The following is a 12925-nucleotide window of genomic DNA, read 5'->3' as shown; positions in this document are numbered from 1 at the left end:
CTCAGAAACTTACATGACAAAAATGGACATTTAGGTACTGGGAAAATATACAGTTTGGTTCAAGATAGGTTCTTCTGGCCTAAGATGAGAGAATCTGTTACTGTCTATTGCAGATGTCTGAGATGTTTGCAAAGGAAAACATTGCCAATAAAAGCTGCACCTCTAGAGCACCTGAAAGGTTCCTTAGACCTTGCATGGACTTCCTCTGCATTGATCCTGATTCTAAAGGAGGTGGGATAAACCGGTGTGCATCCTCTCTTTGCTGTCCTCAGGGAGTACTATCATATAACATCTGTATGTGAGTATATTACACTAAACCTGCACATTGATTGTCTTTGACAATAAATCAGTTCTATTGTTCAACTGCAAGAACCTTCTGGCTTCCATCTTTGCTAATCTGCACTGCACACAGCTACAGTGAGTTGTAGCAACACTGCACCCCTGGTTCTCCTGGTTACTTCCATTTAGCGAAGGCCCATCCTGAAGGATTGAGTCACATGTACCCCATGCCCTAAACCGTGGTTTGACTGTTTAATAGCCAAATAGGGGTTACATGTTTGTGCCCCAGTGTGGCCCTGGAAATCAGTGCCAAGAAAGGGTTATAGAGACATACTGGAGATATTATGGTTTCATTATCTGTCTCTTAAGCTAGGTGCTAACTAATATACCTTATATTTTCATCAAAAGCTAATTTCTCCACTATATACACATATAATACATGTATATATTGACCTCTATGAAGCTGCAGTTATACTGTGAATTCACAAAGGCTAGGCAAAGTACAGGCACTGCGTAAATTAAAAATTAGAATGTTAATTAAGTGTGACGGGAGCTTTAAGCTGCTGCTTGTAAGAAACCAAGTGCCAAGATTGATTAAGGTCTTTTGCAGTGTAACACATGTTGAGCCTGTATCAATTGCAGATCTGGCTGTATTACTCCAAACTGCATTTTTGTAAACCTGTCATGCAAATATTTAACAGTTTAATTGCATTATGAGTGGGAGACACGATAGAGTGGACATACCCCCTGGATGTGCCTCAAGGAACTAATCATATGAAAACTGTTTAAATAAAACTAGGCAGCTTAAACATGTGTTTTTTATTTAACACCAACTAAAACAAGGAACTGTAGCTATGGCTCCTCATGTTATTTCTGCCAGCATCATCTAAGACTCTAGTGCTGCCAGAGGGATTCCCGGGAGTTGGAGTTCAATTAGAGCTAGAAAACCAAAAACATGTTTGAATTAAATACTAAACAAGGAAATTACTATTAAAAAAACAAACTAAACTCAATGTAGGGCTGTTACTTATCCTTCTGCAAAAGGTAAAATATGGAGGAAGAGAACATATGACTCCTCATGTAATTATATTTGCGCATGAGTTGGGTCATCTGTCTAAGCCACTTTGATTCACATACATAGGCCGGCATGTTTGGATCACAGAATCAAACACTTTTCCACTTGTAATGAACCTCTTCATGGCTGCCCATCATATACTGTTTTATTTTTCTTATAGTGTGTATATTCGAGACCAGTGCCACCAAACTTTATTATAATGTCATTAACAATACCTAGATTGAGTTTGTTATGCATCTCCTGGGTAGACAGTCTAATCAAATAGGTGGTCAAAGGTAAAACAAAAATGCAGCCATTATGAGTACACTATTGGATGTGGGGGAATTGCATGCCATTATTATAATTTGCAGTGTTACGAATGAAGAAAAATATTACATAGTGAAATTAAAAATGTCATTTTTTTTGTGTGATTTTTTTTTTTTTTACTGATAATGACTTGTATTACATTTTCTCTCATTTAAGTACACTGTAAGTGATTTGGCCAGGGTAACATGGATCTGACAGATAAATCAAACCTATGCTTTCGGTAGGCAGAAACCACGAAACCAATTCCTATCAAAACTCTCTATGTTTTACTGGGTTCCATAAATCATAATTGTATTAAGAGAAATCTATTCATGATATTATTTTGTAAGCTAGCAATCGTTGATAAAGACCTATGTGTATAATAATAATTAAAAAAAAAGTACAAGAGTTGGATGTATATAACTATTCAAGCCAGCATAACCCTACAATTGCTATTACCATTTTTGCTAAAATCTTCTGCTGTGAGATCCTCCATAGATAACATCAGAAAAGCAAGGTCCAGTAGCTATGGCTATTCCTCTTTCTCAATTAGAAATTGCTGTGCTGAGGTGCAGTATGGACTTTGCAGCTACAATTTTAATATCTGCCCCCAGTGAGCTGAAGCTGCAGTTTACCAGTTAAATCTGACATGCAGTTTAGTAGTGCTCTCACATTTCATGATCATTACTAGAAAATATAAAGTATAAATATATTTTCTACTGTTATTTCACACAACTGACAGCAAATCTCATTAGCGATGGTATCATTTTAAGCTATGTGAATAAAATATAGCGGTAATATAAAAAATATAATGCAGTGAGATAATAATAGGCTTTTAGGTATGGTAAGCAATTCAAAGAGAAGCTCTTCTTTGTTCTTATTAGACAACAAAAATACCCATGCCTCTTATAATCTAATGCAATATTGTGCTTAGCTAAATCATTTATATACTGTCTAAAACATTTATACGGTGGGTTTTAATTACTGCCAGTACTACTACAAATAATAATAATATTCTTATATGTAATAGTGTAAAGCAAAGGTAAACCTGATGTGAGCAAGCCGACGATACAGCTGACAGGGAGGAAGATAAATGTGCAGCACTTGGCTTACACAGGGCAGGTAATACCTAAAGGCAGAGACATTTGTAACCATAGCAATCCAAAAAGGAACAACACAAAATACATACAGAATGAACATATAAATAGTAATCATCAAGGCAATTTGTCAAAAATTGGAAAAATACAGTAAATGGGCTATTATAAGTAGAAAAAATATGATGGTGCCCATGTCTATAAGCTATGCACAGATAACAGAGTAACAGCCAGCCTCCCCAGACACTGAGCATAATCTGACAAAGGCCTGATAAAGGCAGAGGTCTTGAACGCAGACACAGACACTGCTGCAGTGAAACATCTTCATAACAAGGTCTTCGTCCCGAGTCATAATGTAGCAAGTAATTGAAATGTGCAAGCAAATCCTTGTGAACAACAAAGCCAGCAGACTTGGTTTAATACGCTCTCTGTCTGCTTTCCCCTGTATGGCCACTCTAATAGTCTGCTGTGGTAGAAACCAACATATAATTGGGGAAAGGGGGTCAGGTGGCTCATATTGTGATATTACAAAGGGCTTCAGCGACAAAGCTGCATTATTCTTTTCTCTCTCTTTCGTTTTTTAACCAATTTACCCAGTACAATAATATATCTTAGAAAGAATTATTTAAAGCAAACACAAAGAAAAATAGATAGATACATATATATTGACAAATACAATTACATTATTTTCATTTGTTATCGGTCTGTATTTCTGTATTTATATAACGGCAGATTACTGATTTTGTGTACATCATTGTTCTTTGTTTCCCGTAGAACACTCATTCGGTTCTCTGGCAAGCCCCATGCTGGGTAGTGAAATAGTCTCACAAGCGTGAAGTAAACTGTAGGATATTGCTGCAGGTCGAAATTAAATATATTGATATCATTTTATATTGACAAATATAGATGGCTCGGCAACAAAATGAATTTAAGAAAATACATAAAAAGTACAGTATATTTTCACCTTTTTAATAGAGGAACAATTTGATATTTAACATAAATTACTTTACTCTTTTATTTTAAATACTAAATAAGCTGCTGTGCCAGATCAATAGCTGCATCCTCCTCCTTTGTGTGGATGTGCATGTCCATGTGCCTTGACATTTTCTTTTCATTCACACAAGTAGTCGTTATCTCTGAGCTCAAGTGCTGAACACTAGAGATTCTTGGCTTTAAGGTAAATGCCACTAAAATGTAAAAAATGCTTGTGGTTAAGGTTACTGACACAGCGTCACTGGCTAGAAAGCCAAATATGGTGGTTTGGATAGGTTATTTACTCCACACTAGCCATAAAAATAAATTCACATTGTTTTACAGCTCATTTCAGTTATGTAAATAGATTTTGGGTGCAATATATATACAATTATTCTCCAGGCATAAGAAGTGTAAATGACTATTCTAAGATTACAAAATGCTACCAGATTTAAAGTGACACATCATAAATCAGCTTCACACATATATTAAGTTTCTATCATATTTGATATTTGGTGTTATGAGGGCAATGTCATCTGTGGCATTTTGATAGTGCTGACACTTTTCAAGCTCTAATTTTGAGAAGCAGACCCATTCAATTTAGTGTAAAATGGTTTGGGCCAATCGACAATCTGTAGTCCAATTGTGTATAGCTAATGTCACAATGAGCTGATCCTGCTGCAGCCGGAGAGCACTCTTGGAGGATCAGCTCAGTGTGACATCCTTGCCACCTGTCCCTGGGCTCAGTGTGACATCCTTGCCACCTATCCCTGGGCACACACAAGCATTTTTGGGCCATGATCCACCTTTGTGTGCAGGGACAAGTGATTACCATTAAAGTAAATGGCAGGGAATTGGTTACACATGGGCACTGACCATGACAAATCTAACTTTTGCATCACAGCAGCATGGATAGCCAAGAGGCATGCTATGATCTTCATTATTATGACAGAAAGTGTTTACCTAATATGGATAGGAAACAGGAAGTAATAATATATATTAGTATGAGAGTCATTACAGAGGGAGGCTCAAAGTCAGCAATTCCCCATGCCTATTGTGGTTCTCATTAAAGGGTTGAACTTTTTTTTTTTCAAACCAAATTAAATATATTACAGGTATGGGATCCCTTATTCGGAAACCCCTTATCCAGAAAGCTCCAAATTACGGAAAGGCCATCTCTCATAGACTCCATTATAAGCAAATAATTCAAATTTTTAAAAATGATTTCCTTTTTCTCGGTAAAAATAAAACAGTAGCTGTACTTGATCCCAACTAAGATATAATTACCCCTTATTGGGGGCAGAACAGCCCTATTGGGTTTATTTAATGGTTAAATGATTCCCTTTTCTCTGTAATAATAAAACAGTACCTGTACTTGATCCCAACTAAGATATAATTACCCCTTATTGGGGGCAGAACAGCCCTATTGGGTTTATTTAATGGTTAAATGATTCCCTTTTCTCTGTAATAATAAAACAGTACCTGTACTTGATCCCAACTAAGATATAATTCATTCTTATTGGGGGCAGAACAGATCCCAACTAAGATATAATACCCCTTATGGGGCAGAACAGTCCTATTGGGTTTATTTAATGGTTAAATGATTCCCTTTTCTCTGTAATAATAAAACAGTACCTTGTACTTGATTCCAACTAAGATATAATTAATCCTTATTGGGGGCAGAACAGGCCTGTTGGGTTTATTCAGTACTTAAATGATTTTTAGCAGACTTAAGTTATAGAGATCCAAATTACAGAAAAGTCCCTTATCTGGAAAACCCCAGGTCCCCAGCATTCTGGATAACAGGTCCCATACCTGTGCTATGTAAGTCCCCTTTAATAAATATCAAAAGGGGAATATAATAAATATATTTATATGATCTTTAAATGATTTGCTGAGGGCTAATTAAGTTTAATGTGGAGAAGATTGAGGCATTTTCTTAAAGTTAAAGGGATGGCTCACCTATAATGTAACTTTTAAAATGTTATAGAATGGCCAATTCTATGCAAGTTTTCAGCTGGTATTCATTGTTTTTTGTCAGTAGTTTTTGAATTATTTGCCGTCTTCTAACTCCTTACAGCATTTAGGGTGAAGACACACAGAGCTACTAGTTGCAGCTACTTGTCACGGCTACTAAAATAGACAATGCTGGTCATTTACTGATAATTGTCTCTATGTATGTAGCAGAGGCAATTCTCAGTATTGTCTATGGCACAGTATTTTCTGGAGATTAGTAGCCATGAAAAAGTAGCTGCTGCTAGTAGCTCCGTGTGTCTTCAAACTAAATGAGGCATTATGGTTGAACGTGATGGACATATGTCTTTTTTCAACCCAACTTACTATGTTACTATGTTACTATGAGGCTCACTGACCCCAGCAGCCAAAAAACGATTGCTCTGTGAAGCTACAAATTTATTGTTATTGTTTCTTTTAAAAACTTATTTTTCTATTTAGGTCCTCTCCTATTCATACTCTAGTCTCTTATTCAAACCGCTCCTTGGTAGCTAAGGTAAATTGGACCCTAGCAACCAGATAGCTGCTGAAGCGCCAAACTGAAGAGCTGGTGAATAAAAATGTAAATAATTAAAAAAACTACTAAGAATAAAAAACAGTTGCAAACTGTCTCAGACTATTACTCTCTACATCATAGTAAAAGTGAACTCAAAGGCAAGCAACCCCTTTAAGAAGATCTGGATTGATCATGTTTGTTGAACTGTATAAGTATGCTGGTTGGAAACACTGTGAAGACTAAAGATTACATATATTAGTATAATATGGGGCCAGTTGAACAGATTCAAATCAGCTGAAATCACCATAAGAATGTCACAGGGACATTTGTGTATAAAATACATAGGAAACTAGCTGCTTTTTCACTGTGTTTGTAAATGTTTAAAGGAATAGAATAACCTTTTTCTAAGTAAAGTTATTTTTGTTTCATTTTATTCCCTAATTGTTTTATCTACATATTTGCATTAATTAATAAGTGTAGGAATTGCCATGCAGACTGCAGGTATGTATGGAATACCTAGATCCACTTTGCAACCACTCATTTACTAGCACTTGGCAAATACAGGTATGGGATCCCTTATCCGGAAACCCCTTATCCAGAAAGTTCTGAATTACCGAAAGGCCATCTTCCATAGACTCCATTATAAGCAAATAATTCTAATTTTTAAAAATGATTTCCTTTTTCTCGGTAAAAATAAAACAGAATCTTGTACTTGATCCCAACTAAGATATAATTAATTCTTCCACTACTACTGCGGTTTCCCGCCTTAAACCTTTCTGCCTTGCTGCCCCTTACATTGGGAATGCCCTCCCTGATTTCCTCCGGAGAGAATCCTCCCCCAGTCTTTTTAAAACTAAACTTAAAGACTCCCTTTTGGAGCACTCACCCAGCACCTGATCTGGGAACTGGCACTTATATTGTAATGTCACCCACTGTGACCTACAGCACTTATATTTGCCTATTTGTGTCTGTAAGTTACCCTCCCATATAGATTGTAAGTTCTACGGGGCAGGGACCTCCTTCCTCTTGTGCCCTCGACTCTTAACTTATTGCTGCTGTATTTATCTGTATTTATTATTATACTTTGTATTTATCTATTATCTTATTAACCCCCTGTTTGTATTAATGTATTCTACTGTACAGCGCTGCGTACATAAGTGGCGCTTTATAAATAAAGATATACATACATACATACATACTGGAGGTAAAACAATCCTATTGGGTTTATTCAGTGTTTCAATTATTTTTAGCAGACTTATGTTATAGAGATCCAAATTACAGAAAGATCCCTTATATGGAATCCCCAGGTAACGAGCATTTTGGATAACAGGTCCCATACATGTATACCTTGGCACAGAAACTATTGCTTTTATAATTACACCTGTGGTAGGGGGATCAAAGCTAATTGCTGATTGAATATAAGAATAAACAGCAAAGATTTCACCTCCTCTGATGAAGCGCCACATGGTGCGAAACGCGTTAGGAGATTAGGATGCACCTGGTCATTGTTTGGTATAGTATGCTTTTTTTATGAGTTATGCTTTTGTTTATTTGAGCCAATAAATGTTATCGTTTTTATTCCACTGAAATCTTTGCTGTTTATTCTTATATTTGATTCAGGACTTATCAGTGGGATATGACTAATAGATTCCTTTTCTGAAACCCATTTACTATTAATTGCTGATTGAATACTCTGGTTAAATGTTTGTTGCAAGTTTGACAAATTCTGGTAACTAATGGTAGGTTTGAAATAATGTGCAAACAGTACCTTGTAAATATATTTTTTTAACTAGCTCCGTTTTGCATATCTGAAATTAAGTAAACTGTGTTTTTGACCAAACAGAATTAACCCTATCAAAAATATATGTATTTGTCTTTTGTTCAAAAATTAAGCAAGGAAGTAATGTAAATTAAATTAGGATGGTTTAATTATTATCATCAAAAAAATGTCTAGTATGATGGCTATCAAAATAGATAGATTTCAGCATTTTACATTTCTAATTTAATGTAGTTTTTCCTAGACACTTTAAAATGATTGCTTAGCAGAAAAAAACACAATAGTCAGGTGACCCCAATGTCGCTACTAGTCACTGGTTTCTGTTCCATAATGCAGAGACCCAGGTGCACTTTAATTGGCTTTGCATAGGCCCAATAGATCCATCGCATCAACTGTTTATTTCTACAAAGGCATAAGATATAGATTTTATTGGTCTACGGATCTTTCTTGATGATAACTAAGATATGAGAATTTGAGGCACAGGGCAAAGTCACCTAGTTTGTGAGGCCTAGTAGAGCTAAGAAGCCGCTTTATAGTTATGTCTGATCAGTCTCCTTAACTCTTAACACACTTATAAGTGTCATTTTAGCTATAGGAATTAAAAAGAATTTGATTACAAATGTTTTCTTGGTGATAAAAAAAGAAAATAATTATATAAGATATTATTTCATTTTGTTGATAAATCATGCACTTTATCAGTGGTAATTTTTAAAATATGTAACAAATATAAGATGCCTTGTGTCTCTTGCCTCTTCTTCTTTTAGCCCCTCTTTACCTTTTGTATCAGTATTTATATGTAATTTGTATGTTTTATGCATACACCCTGCACTGTGAAACATACACAAACATACAAATGCTAATAGTGGAATACAGTAGACAAACTTGTTTTTACTGATGAATGTATACTAAAGTAAGGGTAGATATTCATGATAAACCAATGCTGTGTCATTTAAAACAATATTCTGCACAATATAATGCAGTGGTTCCAAACATGACCAGCAGTTATTTTGCCTTTTTGGATATGATTCTACATGTAACAATCTGTATACAAAACCTACAACAAAAATGAATGTCATTTTAGCCAAAACTATAAAGAATGAAGGCTGGGATGGTAAGGCAGTAAAATAAACACATGTAAAAAGGAATTTGTATGTTAAAATATAAAGTTAGCAAGGTTTTAGTCAATATCTCATAGTAATGAAGCAAAATAAAGTACAGGTAAAAGATCTATTATGCTTGGCACCTGAATAAAAATGTTTAAACAGTAATTAAACCCAATAGGATTGTTTTGCCACCAATATGGTTTCATGCAGCTTAGTTACCATCAAGTACAAAGTTCTGGTTTATTATTACAGAAAAAAATAAATCATTTTTACAAATTACAACTGTTAGCTTATAATGGAGTCTGTCTGTAATTTGGAGCTTTCTGAATAATGGGTTTCTGGATTAGGGATCCATACCTATTTATGGTGTGGAGTAATGGCCATTTTAGCAGCTTTGCATTACTGAAGCAATAGCCTCTGGTATGACTTTTCTTTTTCATGAAAAATGTTAATGACACAGAACTCTACATTTTGTACTAAAAAGATCACATAAGAATAGGTTATAATGTGACTCCACATTGTCACTGTTGTTAGTTGGTTCAGATTTATATCATTCCAAAAGCATAACTTGAATGAATATTTGCATGTCATTTTTCACAGTTACTATGCCTACATCCAGCCTTATCTGGCCTTGCCGAGAAATGTTGATTCTTACTAGTCTGTGAGTGTGCAAATACTGCCTTTTTTTAAACAAGGTTTTACTATAAATAGTGCTAACAAAGACATACGAACACAGCTGCTAGAATTCCATAAAGCCCCAGGCACCCCCGGTAGCCATATTTTCCTACATTTTATACCATTATTTTACTCTCTTCTGCAGGGCTGAATCCCGTGCAGGTTTCCATTTTCTCTTCATTAAGATATAATATCCTTGAAAGCAGTTTTCAATGCATGCCATTTGTGTTTCATAGCCAACTCGCTATTTGTCTAAACTGGTAAAAGGATACAAGGAATTCATGTTTCCTTACTGTATTTAAATAGGAAATACTAATAAAAAAGGGTTAATGAATGACTGGGCTATTAAAATATACATAGGTAAACTCTCCACTGCCCTGGTAATATGTATTGTATATTGTTATTAATTGCTGATGAAGATACCACGTATGGTATCAGAGCTTTACTAATAAATGTTTTACATTCTCCAGTCCAATCTGCATTGTTATCAATTCCTTTTTTCCTATACAGCATTATAATGATATTGTTTTCATATGCTTACATTGATGTAGTTTTAAATAAAACATTCTCTAATTCTACAGAACCCATTGTTCTAGTTTAATTATATAAATGTTAAAACCTTTCACTTCTGGTTAAAGAGGATCTTGTTCCCCTAAAGACACTTTAGAGTAGTAAAAGTGTATTATGCACAGCTGGGTATAGAGTTTCCATTGTGTTTTAATACCTGATATTAACACATATTTCTTCAACTTTACTATATCAAATCCAATTTCCAATTTCTGTTGTAATGTAAAATAATATTTATACAAGTTTCTGCAGTAATAATTTGATGTCATTTATTTGATGTTAGTAACAGTCAGTCATCCTAGTAATATGAAATATCATAGCGGATGTTAACGCTATAGAAGCCTGAAAAAATTGTCTGCCACATTAATCCTGCTAAATAAGCATATATGTTTTTCTATGCTACTTAGATTGTAAGCTCTACAGAGCAGAGACTGCCTTCCTCCTGTGGCCCGTAACATGTGGCACTTAGAGGCCCATTTTTCAATATTCTCAATTTCATGGTTTTAGTGGTTTTAAAAACCATGATTAAACTTACTTTTTTCTAAATCCATAAATGTCAAGTGATTTGTTACCAATCCAAAAAACTCTAATACCATGAAGCAAAAGAAGATATTCCGATTGGAAACAGGACAGCAGCCCACCTGACCATGACAGCTTTTAGATGGAGTATTTTTCTTTTGGATTTGTTGCAGCTTTTACACATAATACATTTTAAAAAAACATGTTTTCCCCCCACAAAATTATAAAATGAACGTTAGTAGATGCCCCTCTGAACCTTTTGCTAGTGTGTATTTAATGCAAGGTTTATCCTTCGGTTTGTACTGTTATTGTATTGTGAAAATGTACAGCACTGCATATACAGTTTTACCAACATACAAACTGATACTATCACAAAAACTGATGTTGGTTTTAGAAACAAGTAAATCAACAAAAAAAATAAAAATATGACATTATATTTATTTATAATTATATAGTACTTTAATGCATTTTATTTTATTTGTAATTATGATGGGTAGAAATTGGTGGGTAGAAAGAGTGCTAGACTTTAGTTTCTACACCAGTGAGGACTTTTCTTATATACTCCATGGATAATGAAAAGGTATATGGAGTTTTTCACAAACACCCACTAAACAGAAGGGGAGCCTACACGTGTATCTATTTATCTAAAATGGTATCTTTACTGACAGAATGTTTTGCTCAGAATGATTTGTGTACTAATGGAGGAACTGTAACAAGAATAGGAAGCACAGGAGACCTTGATAAAGATTCTAGTTCTAATATAAATACAATAAAACAAAAATTATGGGAAGGCCATCTCCCATAGACTCCATTACAAGCAAATAATGCTAATTTTTAAAAATGATTTCCTTTTTCTCTGAAATAATAAAACAGTACTTTGTACTTGATGATAACTAAGATGCATACATTCATATTGGTGGCAAAAAAATCCTGTTGGATTTATTTAATGTTTAAAGGTTTTTAGCAGGTATGGAGACCCTTATCTGGAAATCCCAAGGTCCCAGGCATTCTGAATAATGGGTCCTATACCTGTACATACAAAAATATTTATTTTTGTGGCTAACTGGATATGATATGGCCCAGCATTGTTAGAGCCAAAATGATGAAAAATTGTAATTTTAGTTTGTTATTTGTTTTAATACATAATGCAGTATATGTATATTAGTTCCTGTACAACAAAAATGTATAGGATGGACAAAACATTAGGAAGAACATGATATATCACAAATTACTACAATTCATTTCACAATCAAGCGTACAAGCATAATATTCACAATAGTGGCATTCGTATTACCTTCTACTATAAATATGCATTTATATACCTGTTCGTGCATTCTGTTATATATAAATATACATATAGGTATGGGATCTGTTATCCGGAAACCCGATATCCAGAAAGCTCCAAATTACAGAAAGCCTGTCTCCCATAGACTCCATTTTAATAAAATGATTCAGATTTTTAAAATTGATTTCCTTTTTCTCTGTAAAAAGAAAACAGTACCTTGTACTTGATCCCAACTAAGATATAATTAATCCTTACTGAATGCAAAATAATCTTATTGAGTTTAATGTTTTATTGATTTTTTAATAGACTTAAGGTATAAAGATCCAAATTACGCAAAGACCCCTTATCCGGAATACTCTTGGTCCCGAGCATTCTGGATAATGGGTCCTATACCTGTATAAACGATAAACTCACAACCGGCTAGCACTCACGTAAATGTCCAATATGTTGGCCTGGGTGCAGTCCGAAGTTGGAGATAAGGCCCTTGTTGGGGCCGAAACGTCAGCCTCCCATTAAAGATTTTTGTAATTGTAAAGTCCTGAGTAGTGCGGACCCTTAACTTACTACATATATATATAAATTTTTTTTTTGAGTGCTATTTAAAGCCATGCTTAATAAATCTGACATTTCTATATATTTCTAGAAGAGAAAATGATTGTATATGTGGCATAATTTTCTGCGTACATATATTTACATGTTACGTTTTCTTAAGGAAAGTTTAGTTAGCATTTCCTTACTAATGAGGCCCCAGCAGAGTGCAGATAAACATGGCTATCATATGAAAG

Source organism: Xenopus tropicalis, chromosome 6, assembly GCF_000004195.4.
Source record: "Xenopus tropicalis strain Nigerian chromosome 6, UCB_Xtro_10.0, whole genome shotgun sequence".
In the NCBI taxonomy this organism is placed as follows: domain Eukaryota; kingdom Metazoa; phylum Chordata; class Amphibia; order Anura; family Pipidae; genus Xenopus; species Xenopus tropicalis.
Note: the sequence above shows the minus strand (reverse complement) of the source record.